Source organism: Fukomys damarensis, unplaced genomic scaffold (assembly GCF_012274545.1).
Source record: "Fukomys damarensis isolate Sample0158 unplaced genomic scaffold, DMR_v1.0_HiC HiC_scaffold_39, whole genome shotgun sequence".
In the NCBI taxonomy this organism is placed as follows: Eukaryota; Metazoa; Chordata; class Mammalia; order Rodentia; family Bathyergidae; genus Fukomys; species Fukomys damarensis.
The window spans coordinates 58,135,552-58,149,017 of NW_022900951.1; the positions used below are offsets into that span (position 1 = coordinate 58,135,552).

Genomic DNA, 13,466 nt, shown 5'->3' on the forward strand with positions numbered 1-13,466 from the left:
ATAAAAATGAAAAAACACTTAAGCAAGACACAAAGACAGACTTCCAGTTCACCAATGGAAAACAGTAGGGCAAACAAGATTGAAAAGGCCAATAGTGAACCACCAGGACACCCTGAACTCAATGCACAGGAAGTAACAAAACAGATCAATCAGGCTCTAGAAAAATTCAAAACAGAAATAATTTCCCAGATAATCATAGAGATGGTGAGCAAAATGAAAGTTGTGATTTGAGACTCTAGAGCAGAAACTGACAAAAAAATAGATGAGCTCAGGACCATGATAGAAGCCATGAAGGCCCAGCATAAGAAAGAAATGGAAACAATAAATGCCCAACATAGGAAAGAAATGGAATCCATAAAACAGATTCAAACAGATATCCAGGAGATTAAACACTCCATTGAAAGTGTACACAACAGAATAAAACAATGCGAAGACAGACTCTCAGATATAGAAGATAAGATTGCTGTCAGTGACTGTGAAAAGAGAGGTCTCTTAAAAACATTAGGGGAGCATGAGAAATCAATCCAACAACTCCTAGGTGATGCAAAGAAGAGTAACATAAGACTGATAGGAACCCATGAAGTAGTAGGAGAAAATACAAATGACTTAAAAAAGCTGTTCACAGAATTCATGACAGAAAACTTCCCAAACAGAGGGGAAGAATTTGACATTTAGATAACTGAGGCATATAGGACCCCAACTAGCCACAATCAAAAAAAAAACTACACCTAGACATATAATAATGAAGATCCCAGAAACCCAACAGAAGAACAAAATCCTACAAGCAGGAAAAGAAAAAGAAACAAATCACATGCAAAGGAAAGCCCATCAGAATCACTGCAGACTTTTCAACACAAACCCTTGGGGCAAGGACAGCCTGATTTGAGATATTTCAAGTACTAAAAGAGAACAACCTCCAACCTAGACTGATGTACCCTACAGAACTCTCTTTCAAAATGGATGGGGAAATAAGACACTTCCAAAACAAAGAACACCTGAGAAACTACATGAATACCAAACCAGCACTACAAGCAATCCTAAACAAGATCCTAGAAAAAGACAATGAAGGCAACAACACCATGAGGCCCAACAGAGCAAATCAAAAAGGCAAGGCAAGAAACTAAAAGGAGAAGGTGAAAAAGTAAAAAGAGTCAACAAAAGGACATAACATGACAATAAGTCAGTACATATCAGTTATAACCATCAATGCCAATGGCCTCAACTCACCAATCAAGAGAAATAGACTGGCAAAATGGAATAAGAAGCAAAATCCAACAATATGTTGTATAAAAGAAACACACCTAGTACAAAAAGAAGCCCATAGACTGAAAGTGAAAGGATGGAAAACAATTCTCCATGTGACAGGAGCCCAGAAAAAAGCAGGGGTAACAATCTTATTTGCAGACAAAGTAAATTACAAACCAAAACTGATTCTAGTATTATTGATGTAGGATGGTACTGAATCATACCTCTGTGAATGTAAAATATCTTGTACCTGCTTTAGGATACATATATGATATGTAGTAGGGACCGTGCTTTATCAGAGCTTTTTTTTTTTTTCAATACCGGGGATTGAACTCCGGTCCTTGCGCTTGCAAGGCAGGCCACTGAACCGCTGAGCTAAATCCCCAGGTATCAGAGCTATTTTTAATGATATCATTCTAGAATGTTCTCCTTCAGATGATTGAGATGCTAATAAAAAAAAATGGTGCCAGGTACCACAATAGCAACAGAACTTTGCTGTTTTCTGGGTTCTTTTGTTTTTTTGTTTTTGTTTTTTTAATGAAATGTGCTGAATGTCTATAATTTTGTTCAGATGATTGCAGAACCTGGAAAAGCTATTGCTGCTATTGATGCATAACATACTGCTATTATTGGTCTTTTTATATAAATATAAACTTTGGGAAAAGTTATCCCAATTTACTGTATTGAGTTGGTATTGTACAGAAATTGACAGCCATATTGGTCTAGAAATGTAAATTTTTTTTCCATTTGTACAGGGATAACACACTGTATTAAATATGTAAGGTCATATCTACATGGGTTTGATTACAGAAACTAATAAAGTATTCTCTAAATAATGACAAAAAAGAATAAGATAAGACTACAAGAGCAAAAAGCAATTTAAATATGTTCAGGGACCATTTTCATCTTCAGAATTAAGGATTATTTTAATCTTACATCATTGCCTTTTCTCTTTTACTTTCCTTTTTAGTTTTATGTTAGGATTCCCTATTTTTAATGTTCATACAGAGATTTCTTAAATGGGAATACCGAAGTTTTTCTGGTGTGAAAAACTATAATAGTACACAAGATCCTAATGAGATAATTAATAATGTGAAACAGGAAGTAAAGGGCTAAAGGTGTAGGGAAAGTGGGAAGGGTGGGGGAAAGGTAATAAGGGAGAGGAAAAAAATATGAGAAATTGAAAAAATGGAAATAAAGTGTTTGTAAATGGGGAAGGGAGGAGGGGGTGAAAGGAGGACAGGGACAAGGGGAAAAAATTAGAACCAAGACTTGTCATGTAAAGGTACAGGATCCCAATAATGAATGTAACTGTATTGTATTCCTAGATTGTACCAATAAACTCAATAAAAAGAATTTTTTAAAAAAGTGTTCCAGCCCACAAACTCAGACTATACATTCTTACAGCTGCCTAAGTAAATACAAAGGAATTGAAGTTTGCCCCTGTATATATATTATCAGACCATAATGCAATTAAACTGGAGATCAATAGCCTAAGCAACCACAAGAACTTCACAAACTTATGGAAAATAAATAACATCCTGCTGAGCAACCATTGGCTCACAGAGTAAACTAAAGAAGTTAGACAGTTTCTACAATTAAATAATATGCCAACAAAACATACAAAAATCTATGGGACACAATGAAAGCAATTCTGAGGGAAATTCATAGCAGTAAATGCCCACACTACAAAAACAGAGCGCACTCAAATAAAAAACCTAATGCTTAACATTAGGCTTCTAGAAAAACAAGAGCAAGACAAACCAAAAGCTCATACAAGGGAAGAAATTATAAAGATCAGAGCAGAAATTAATGCAATGGAGATGAGAACTATACAAAATCTTAATGAATGAGTTGGTTTTTTTGAAAGAATAAATAAAATTGATAAACTCTTAGCTAACTTCATCAAAAAAAGGAAAGAAAAGGCTCAAATTCATGCAATTTGGAATGAAAAGTTGAAGTCACAACAGATCCAGCAGAAATAGAGGATCATCAATACCTACTTCAAGAACCTGTACTCTAATAAAATGGAAAATGCCAAAGAAATGGACAGATTCCTAGATACATATGAACTTCGAAAGTTGAACAAAGAAGATATAAAAAATCTAAACACCCCAATTATAATCAGTGAAATTGAAAATGTAATTAAAACATTACCAACAAAGAAAAGCCCAGGTCCTGATGGCTTCACTGCTGAATTCTACAAGAAATTTAGAGAACTATCACCACTACTCTTTGAGCTTTTCAATGAAGTTGAAAGGAAAGCAATACTTACAAATTCATTCCTGGAAGCAATATTACTTTGAAACCAAAACCAAGGAAAGACCCAACCAAAAAAGAGAAGTACAGGCCAATCTCCCTAATGAACATAGATGCAAAAATCCTCAATATGATATGGGCAAACAAAATACAGAAGATCATCAAGATCATGCACTCTGACCAAGTTGTATTTATCCCAGGGATGCAAGGATAGTTAAACATATGTAAACCAGTAACACTATATTAACAGAGGCAAGGACAAAAACCATATGATCATCTCAATAGATGCAGAAAAAGCATGTGACAAAATTCAACACCCATTTATGATAAAATCCAGACAGAAAATTGGAATAAACGGTCTTTATCTCAACCTGATAAAGGCTATCTATGAAAAATCAACAGCCAGTATCATTCTAAATAGTAAAAAACTGAAAACCTTCACAATAAAATCAGGAACAGAACAAGGATGTCCACTTTCACCACTCCTGTTCAACATAGTTCTAGGATCATTAGCCACAGCAATTATCCAAAGAAAGAAATAAAAGGAATAAAGATATGAAAGGAAGAAGTTAAATGGTCACTATTTGCTGATGACATTATGGTTTACATAGAAGACCCAAATAATCTCTGCCAAAAGACTTCTACACTTAATTGACAGATTCAGTAGAGCAGCAGGATACAAAGTCAACACTCAAAAATCAATAGCCTCTTTGTAACCAAATAACAGACTGAGAGAGAAATTAGGGAAACAATTTATTTCACAATAACATCCAAAACAATGAAATATCTAGGAATCAACCCAACAAAGGAAACAAAAGACCTTTACACTGAAAATTACAGTACTCTGAAAAAAGAGACAAGAGGATATAAAGAAGATGGAAAGACATCCCTTGCTCCTGGGTAGGAAGAATTGACACAGTAAACACTGCCATGTTTTTAAAACTTCTATACAGATTCAATGCAATCCCAATTGAAATCCCAACAGTATATTTCACAGAACTTGAGAAAATAATCCAAACATTTATTTGGAACCAGAAGAGACCTAGAATAGCAAAAATCATTCTTGGCAAGAAGACATGGCAGGAGGCATCACAATTCCGAACTTGAAACCATACTACAAAGCCACTGTGATAAAAAGAGCATGATACTGGCAAAGAAATAGACCTGAGAATCAATGGGATAGATTAGAAGATGCAGAAACAACATCAGACATACTCAGCTACCTCATCTTTGACAAAGGAGCTAACCATCTGCAGTGGAGAAAAGATAGCCTCTTTCTTTTTCTTTTATTGAGTTTATTGGTACATTTTAGGTATAGCCTCTTTAATAAATGGGGTTGGAAAAACTGGCTTTCAACTTTCAAGGATTAAAACTATATCCCTATCTTTCACCATGCACTAAACTAAAATCCAAGTGGATTAAAGATCTCAATGTCAAAACAGAAACACTAAACTTACTGGAAAGTAAATTAGGTAGAACTCTCAATGACATTGGCATAGGAGACTAGGAACAAATCCTCAGCAGCATGAGAACTTGCATAAAAGAATCAACAACTGTGATCTCACTGTATTAAAAATTTTGCAGTGCAAGACAAATCACCAACAAAGCTGAGACAATCTACAATGTGGAAAACTATTTTTACCAACTAGCTACTCCTCAAAGGACTACTATCTAGAATACATAAAGAACTCAAAAAAATCAGACCCCAAACACAAAGACCCAATTCAAAAGTGGGCATCTGAAATTAGCACACTTCTGAAAAAGGTAGAAATAACAAATAATGAAAAAACATTCAATGTCACTGGTCATTCGAGAGATGCAGATGAAAACAACACTGAGTTTGCATCTCTAACAAGAAAGAATGACTGCTATCAAGAAATCAAGCAGTAACAAATGCTAGAGGGGTTGTGGGAACAAAGAAACCCTTCTTCATTGTTGGTAGGAGTGCAGACTGGTGCAACCACTGTGGAAATCAATGTTGAGTTACCTCAAAGCACTAGGATTAGAGGTCCCATTTGAACCAGCTATTCCCCTGCTGGGTATCTTTCCAAAAGAATTAAAGGAATCATACCAGTGATATATGGGCACTCATTTTTATAGTGGGACAATTTGTGATAGCTAAAACTTGGAAACAACCCAAATGCCCATCAGTTGGAGACTGGATAAAGATGTGGTTTTTCTATAAAATGGAGTACTTCTCAGCCATAAAGAATGAGAAACTAGAAACATTTATAGCTAAATGGATGCGCATTGAGGCTGTACTCTAAAGCAAAATAGGACAAATTTGAGAAAATACCGAATAGTTTCTGTGTGAAAAACTAAAAGTGTAAATACGGTCTGAACCTTACTGTTCTATAGGACACTGCACAGGTTCATATGCACACAGGTTACCAATCTACTATTTAGTAGCTAATTGATTCAAAAGTCTAGAAACATCAAAGGGCTCTTATCCTAGTCAAGGAGTAGGCCTATTATTTCTTTAGTTACATGGATTTCTCTGAGAATGCTCATTAATTCCCACAACTTTACAGTTTATTTATTCTAACATCCTAGTCTTCAATACTTTTGCTTCTCACATTTTTATTAGGTTTGTGCTGATTATCTTTGACAAAAACTACTTTCCCTGTCAAGATAACCATTTTTTAAAATAGAAAAAAAAAACTAGAGGTGAACTGGTGTATTAATATACAAATTAGAAATTGTCACATGGAAAGTTTTCAAAATGAAACATTTTATTTTACAGTGGACAACAAACTCCCAAATTTGTCTGTTATGATAAGTAGATGGCTTTACATTGCATTTTGTTGGTCACTGATGCTGAGCAAGTTTCTTGAAGCATCAAAACACTCAACAGAGTAACTCTGAAATGTACATCAGTTCACAAGTTCAAAGTATATTCCATTCTAGAATTTTCATGTAGATTCCCTTTGAGGTAGAAAGGTAGAGATAAACTAATTTCCTCTAAAACAGATTTGTTCACAATTTCATTAACATGACAAAAGCAGAAGATGAGTGCACATTCTCTCATTCTTGTTTAATTAGTAGTAGCAGAAACTGTTGAAAAGAAGACTTTCAGTTACTTTGTCATTTCTACTTTCTGGTCAGTTAGGCAACCCACACCCCACTTGAAGAAGACATATGCCTGGGCCCAGCTGAGATCACACTTTAAAACATTTTTAATATTTCAGCTCTATCTGATACTTACATGTACAATGTGAAAACTAGAAAATTTCACCCCCAAACCCTCTTTAACTTTGCTCTGTCTGCCAGTTATCCTTGCCATTTATCTATTTCCTTCTCCATTTATGAATGTTATTCTTGGCTTGCCATGCAAACCAGTTCAGATGCTTTGAAAGTATATAAGAACAATGAACAATAAGGTCCTTTTATTTTGCAGTACTGTTTTCAGACAATCTTATGATTCATGGGTCACATTGATCCAACTAAGTCCATTCTTATCTAACCCAAGGCTTAGGTGGCAACCATTTGGACAAAATAATTATTTCCCAGAAGTGTGTAAAAAATCAGACCTCTTCTCAACAATGATCGTTTTTTTAATTTCATTTAAAAAAAAACCAACCCCAATTTAATCTTGAGCTATTAATATTCTTAAGACCAATCCAGAACAAAGGAAGTTTGCCCTTTGACAGAAGTTTGACCTTTTCTTTCACTCTTCCTCCTGTCCCACCCTCTGAGTGACTGAAAAATAGAAAAGATCAAAGCCCAGTCAGGGATGCATTTAGAGGGTAATTTTTTTTCCAAATTTTGTCACTTATTCCCAATTTTTATTTTACTATTCATAAAATTTAAGCAAGCTTGGTAAATTTTTCAGCTATTTTCATCCACTGATACTATCTTAGCATAAGAAGCCCTTGAGCATATTTTGATGGCAAGGAAAGTATTTCTACTGTATAAATTGAGAAGCTGTTGCAAGAGAAATCGTGCCTCTATCTCAATTCTACTTATGTGGAAGAGATCTATTGAGGCAGTGTATACACACCAGCATATATAGAACTGAAAACAGACAAAATTTGCAAATGTATTTCAAAACCATTTTTTGCTTAAGAATGGTTTCCAAAGAGACTGGGGTTTGGGAACTTTGGCTGTCAACCCTCCTGCCATCACTGGTCATTTCACATGAAGCGAAGGTTAACAAAAATTGTATTATATGGAGGGTTCCAGCAATTTAAGAAACAAGTTTCCTTCAAAAATCAGCTAGCTACCTGCTCATCGTAGTGGCCAGTGGTAGAAGAATTAAGTAGGAATTAAACTATATAATGTTATTTTACGGACCAAGCCATGCCCATAACCAGAAAACAGGCCCAAAAGGAAACTCTTATGTTTTTGGGAAGGCATGAATTTTTTTCCTGTCTCTGGGGCCAACTGAGGACCTAAGCAACTTATATTTAATAGGTACCCAACTACACTTGTAGAATGGATGATTAAATAAATCAATGGACACTTTCATTCTATAGTCTAATCTCTGAGCCATCTAATAAGCAAGTGTCATTCAGTCAAGATCTTTTTCATTTTTTGTCCAGGAATAACACAACTGCTTGAAATTATAAATAGTGCTCATTTAGTACCTCTCTAAGTCAGACTAGGTTGCTTTTGGAACAGATTTATTTCATTTAATATTTAGCATCATCTTAGCAATTAGTACTTATATGAATGAAAAACAGAAATTCCTCTTAATCCCATTCTACCAAGCATACCAACAAGGTGGCCTATTTATTTCAACATCTCAGTGTCTTACATACTACCACTGTTTAATAAACACTTTTTTAATTAAAAAAAAATCTAACTTTTTATTTTGTCATGTTTCCATCATTAAGTTACAGAGATAAAATACACTTTGACTTTGGCTTTACAGTTTATTCATTCTCCTCAGCACTTAATAGCATTTTATTAGGATTTAATAAAATTTTTAATAAATGATATAAAAACCTTTTTAACTGCTCAAATATCTTCCTGAGTCAGGGAATGATTAAAAGATTTATAAAACCATTTATGTCATCTTAATTCTCCTCAAACCTTTTAAATTTAGGACAAGGAGTAAATGCTTTTTATGATTTTCTGGAGCTAGGACAAGTGTCTCCATTTTATATTGAATGAATATTTTATTTTCTCTTTTTCCAATGTCTAAGTCAAGTAAATGGGTCTTCTGTAACGGGCCTACTTAGCAAATTTATCAAGCAACCATGAAGCAAACAGATAGTCAAACATTATTTACTCAACAATCAAATTAAAGGTGTTTTCTGTCTTCAGTTGTGATCAGTGATTTTATGTCCTTTATATTAGGTCCATTTTACCTCTTTTATATTTAGGACCTAGAAGGCATAGACCACATAAATAATGGTTTGCTGAATAGATGAATTTAAAACAAATACAGTCCTTTATTTTCATTTACTGTCTCTAAGCCAGGCCAGGGTGATTATAATTTACCTTCATCAGCAGCACTCAACATTTAAGAAACTGAACAGAAAATCATAGCACCTTGATTTTTTAAAAAATTTTTTCCATCTTTTCAATCAAGCCAGATGGCAAAAAAACTAGAAATGATTTTATTCTTCTACTTAAGTTCAGCATTTATCATACTGCCGTACACAAATCCATTTTTTTCCTGACTTCATTATTGGATAAGTGTAGGAGTGGTTAAGTAGACTTTTGGTCTAGGTCTTACAATATTATATCATTTTCTCTCCTGTGAGCACTTTGTAATAATAAAATCATTTTTACATCCTGAGGCATACAGTTCTAAACCTCTCAGGAAGCAAACATGTTCACTAAGTCAGTAGTTAATTCCAAATTGTATAGGCCTTATAAATTCATACACAGATCAGTGTTGCAGGTTCAATAATAAAAATAAATGTTAGTGCCTCCAGGTGTTATCTCTGGGGATAATAGTAAATAGTTAAATAGTCCCCATTATTCATCAGGTAGTATATAAATTAATGGCAATTATCAAATTATAAATTAATTTTATACAAAATTTCTGTTTCTCAGGATATTGTAGTTTATCTTTGAATTCTCAATGCCTGTCAAGGACACTGGCACATAATAGACCATCCATGCTTGTATTCATCATTGAATGCCTTACATATTATATCAAATGTTCAACAGCTAACAATTCTTAAATATTTTGCACCAAATAATAAAGTCAATAGCTACATTTACATGATGCTTTAAAGTTCACAGAGTGATAAGACATGTATTGCTTATTCTCAGCTATAGGCACAATGAAATATGATAAACCTGTGTATATCTTCAGTGCCCATTACAGTGGGTTCACTGTAGGCAATCAACACCGATTCATTCATTCATTTGTTCTCAATTTTTTGTTCTCAGTCCTGTTTTGTTTTTTGTTGTTTTGTTTGTTTTTTTTTCCCTTGATGTTGTTGCTGTTATGACAAGGTCTCGCTATGTTTCCCAGGCTGGCCTCAATTTCCTGGAATCAAGTGATCCTGGCTCAGCCTCTCAACTGCTAGAACTAGAGGTACGCACCACTGTGCCTGGCTGATAAAAGTACTTATAGTAATCCTCTCATTGTGGGTCCAGCATACAATGAGAATCTTATAGAGAGAACATCTATTTCACAAGGTTTTAGTTATACAGAAACATTTAACATATTTCACAGGACTTGATAGTATACAGAGCACACTCATATTCCCTTATCTCTTCTGTCATCGGGGAAAATATACTGGTATCAATTTAACTTGAATTCACCAGTAAACTTGACTGATTAAATTCAGTGTATTCTCCTTCCTTACATATAAATACTATAGAGCATAAGCTTTCCTTTTTTATTTGGGAGAATCACTTGATAGAGTTTATCTTGGATTTCATGTACCCAAATACCTGGTATGTGTTAAGAAGCAGTTAATATTCATTCATAAACAAGTAACCCACTGTTATTTGTACAGTGCTTTAATTTACAATGTACTTTAATATTCACTTCCTTTCTGAAACTTTTTATTCTATGAGAATACCTTTGTCCTTTTGGTGTTTGGCTTGCTTAGCACGATATCTGTCATATTAGAGGTGAACACAATGGCTTAAAATATCTTGTATTTGCAGTTTATTTCCTACCTTAAAAGCAGTTTTTATGTGTTTTGTTTTCTGCTACCTGGAATCACCAAAGCATTAGAAACATGCTGGCCTCAAATACACAAATTATTCACTTATTGAACACTTATTATGTCTACATAGCATTATATTCTTTTGACAAAGCACTTTTTATTTATGCTTCTTTTAATCTTTATATCTACAGAGTGTAACACAAAAGAATGTATCATATGTAGTTAAGTTCATTTATCAACACTTAAATTTCCCAAGCTTTTATGTGCTTTATAGTTTACAAAGCACACTCATATTTTTCTTCAAGTCATCTGGATTTGGTCACAAAGAATCACTGCATGCTAGTGCCTGAACAGGGACAGGCACAAAGAAGAAAATCAATATTACTTAAATATATTATCTGGCATTTGTATCAGGGTTTCTTAAATTATATAGGTAGCAGGCCAAACCCATTTAGCTCACAAACTAAATGCTTCTCATCTTTTTAAAAGGCTAAGACTATGCAACAGAGATAATATGGCCTGCAAAATCTAATTTATAATCTTGATCTCTAAAACAGAAAATATAATGATCCCTGATGAAAGTACGGTTACAGTGTACTTTCAAATATTAGCTGTGCTTTATTGCCAATATTGTATTAATGAGCACACCATACTTTTTTTCTTGTTCTGTATATTGCTTTCATACAGACTGTCAATCACTTAAATCAACTTCCCTCATAAAAGGGGTGGGAAAATCAAGGAAAAGATTAAACTTGTTACCCAACAGTCCTAGGTTCTCAAGTCTAGAGATAAGTATTAAACCCAGGAGTAGATTTGGCACAGTGCCTCAAATTATTTGGCCACTACTGTGAGCAGGGAGTTCAGACCTCACTCTGTCCCAGGCCTCATCACCCTTTCAGTAACCATTATTAGAAATTATAGGAATCCTGCTCACCAAAGCTCATAGAAGGATGGTGATACTGGCTGGTGCTTCTCAAAAGCCTGGCACAGCTATCTATTTCTTGTCTGATTATTTTCATTATCCTTGAGTATTTCTTCACATTATCTCTACATAGCCTGGTACTTTTGTTCTTAAAGAACTCAATGTTTTGCTCTTTCATCAGGTAGGGCTTCTGGGGTGGAGAACACTGAAAAATATCTAAATAGATGCTTGCTTTTGAGTGAAGTAAAAGCTTGAATATATAGCAACTGGATTTTGGTGTCTCTCAAGTTGAGAGAAATGAAAGTCTATTAAAACTTTAAAACTTTAATGAATGGCTAAAAACTGTGATTTAAAATAGGCTCAAGATTGGTCCATCCATAATATTGTCAATCTAAACATACATTCCTTTAAGGTAAATGGCAGCATCAAAATACACATATGAAAAGAAGTAAGTTTAAATGAAATAAGAGAACTAGAAGGAGAGAACTAAATATGTCCAAGAGTAAGAGGTGTAACAACCAAAAAGTTCTCAGATTTACATTTCTCATCTTGGTACTTCTCTACTTCTGAGTTCAGAGTCACAGTCCTCCAGTTTCCAGCCTTTAGCTTTGAGATCTGGTTTTCTTAAACTTTCTGTCCATGTAGAAAAGCTTAATTTCTGGGTCTTATTTTGGTCTGGAGTTTTCTATCCTTGGTTTATAGGTCTATGACAATGGGCTTAAGTCAGTAATTAGGTCTTGTGTTAGGTCCCAATTCTTAAGTGTTCCATGTGTCCTGTAGAAAGAGCCCTTAATCTTGGGTCTCTGGCTTTCTAATTCAAGGTTTAAATCTTTCATCCAACTGAGGCCACCTTCTGTATCTCTTGGCTTTTGAGGTTTCTGATGGTCGCACGACTGAGACATCCACCTATCTTGGGACATGGGCTTTTCAATCAAGTCGGGAAACCATCTGTCTTCCATTTTGGGCCTTCTACTTTCTGCTCCTCTTAGGCCTTGCATTTTACTTCAGTCCTGATCCAAGGGATGTATTTTAATGTAAGATCATCCTCACAGGAAAGCCAGGCATATGGAACAGCTCTGCAATGCTTCTTTTGATAGCCGACATTCTGCATCTATTGGAAAGGGGTTAGGAAGCCCCTCTGACACACAGTGCAAACACAAGAACAAACAAATATCCAAGCGAGAATTACATGAAAGCAAAGAGCAGACATAGACTCATGAATAGGTTGAAATACTCAAAGGTGAGTATAAAAGAGAAAAGAAAAAAGCAGAAAAGTATCAGACACCAATACTGAAATAGAAAATCACAAACAGCAGAGACACTGAGGTATATAAAGGAGGAAAAAGAAAGGCAGAAAGCAAATGTAGAAAAGAAAAATGTTAAGCAAGGAATAGACATAGCAGAAAGAAGGCCAGAATCAGAAATAGCTGAAATGTCAAACCAAGAGAAGTGGAAAGAGTGACAATCACAATTCACAAAGAGAAAAAGAAGTAAGGTAGGAACAGTAAGAAAAATGCAAGAAAAACACACAACATGTGACCAAAGAGGAGACAAAAGGAATAAGTGAAAAAATAGCCTGAACCAGGAGAGCAGAGAGAAACAAACAAAATGAGAAGAAAAAGAGAGATATACATCTAAGACAAGGTACAGAACACACTTAGGAACAAAAAGAGAAAATGAGAAAAAGGTACAGAGGAAATTAGCAAGACAAACATGAAAATGAATAAAAAGACACACTCAAGGTAGAGAACAAACAAATTCAAGGAAGAAATAGACAAGCAGAGAAATACACATTTATGACTAAAAGGGATAAGGCAAGGCAGACATAAAAAGAAAAACAAGAGACACAAGGTAAAGTGGCACAAGAGACACAAAGAGAAGATGATAAAAGAAAATTTTAAAATTGCGGTTAATAACTACAATGAATGATTATTTCTACCAATACTACTGCCAATAATAAT

At 34.6% G+C, this 13,466-nt stretch overlaps 1 long non-coding RNA gene across 1 annotated transcript in view; it reads right to left on the reverse strand.

The window, feature by feature from the left end:
• Positions 1-11,595: 11,595 nt before the first annotated feature.
• LOC104866909 overlaps positions 11,596-13,466 on the reverse strand; it is a 20,711-nt gene continuing 18,840 nt past the window's right edge. Inside the window, exon 7 of the long non-coding RNA XR_002025596.2 lies at positions 11,596-13,305. This is a non-coding gene — a long non-coding RNA (uncharacterized LOC104866909). The remainder of the gene's footprint in view (positions 13,306-13,466) is intronic.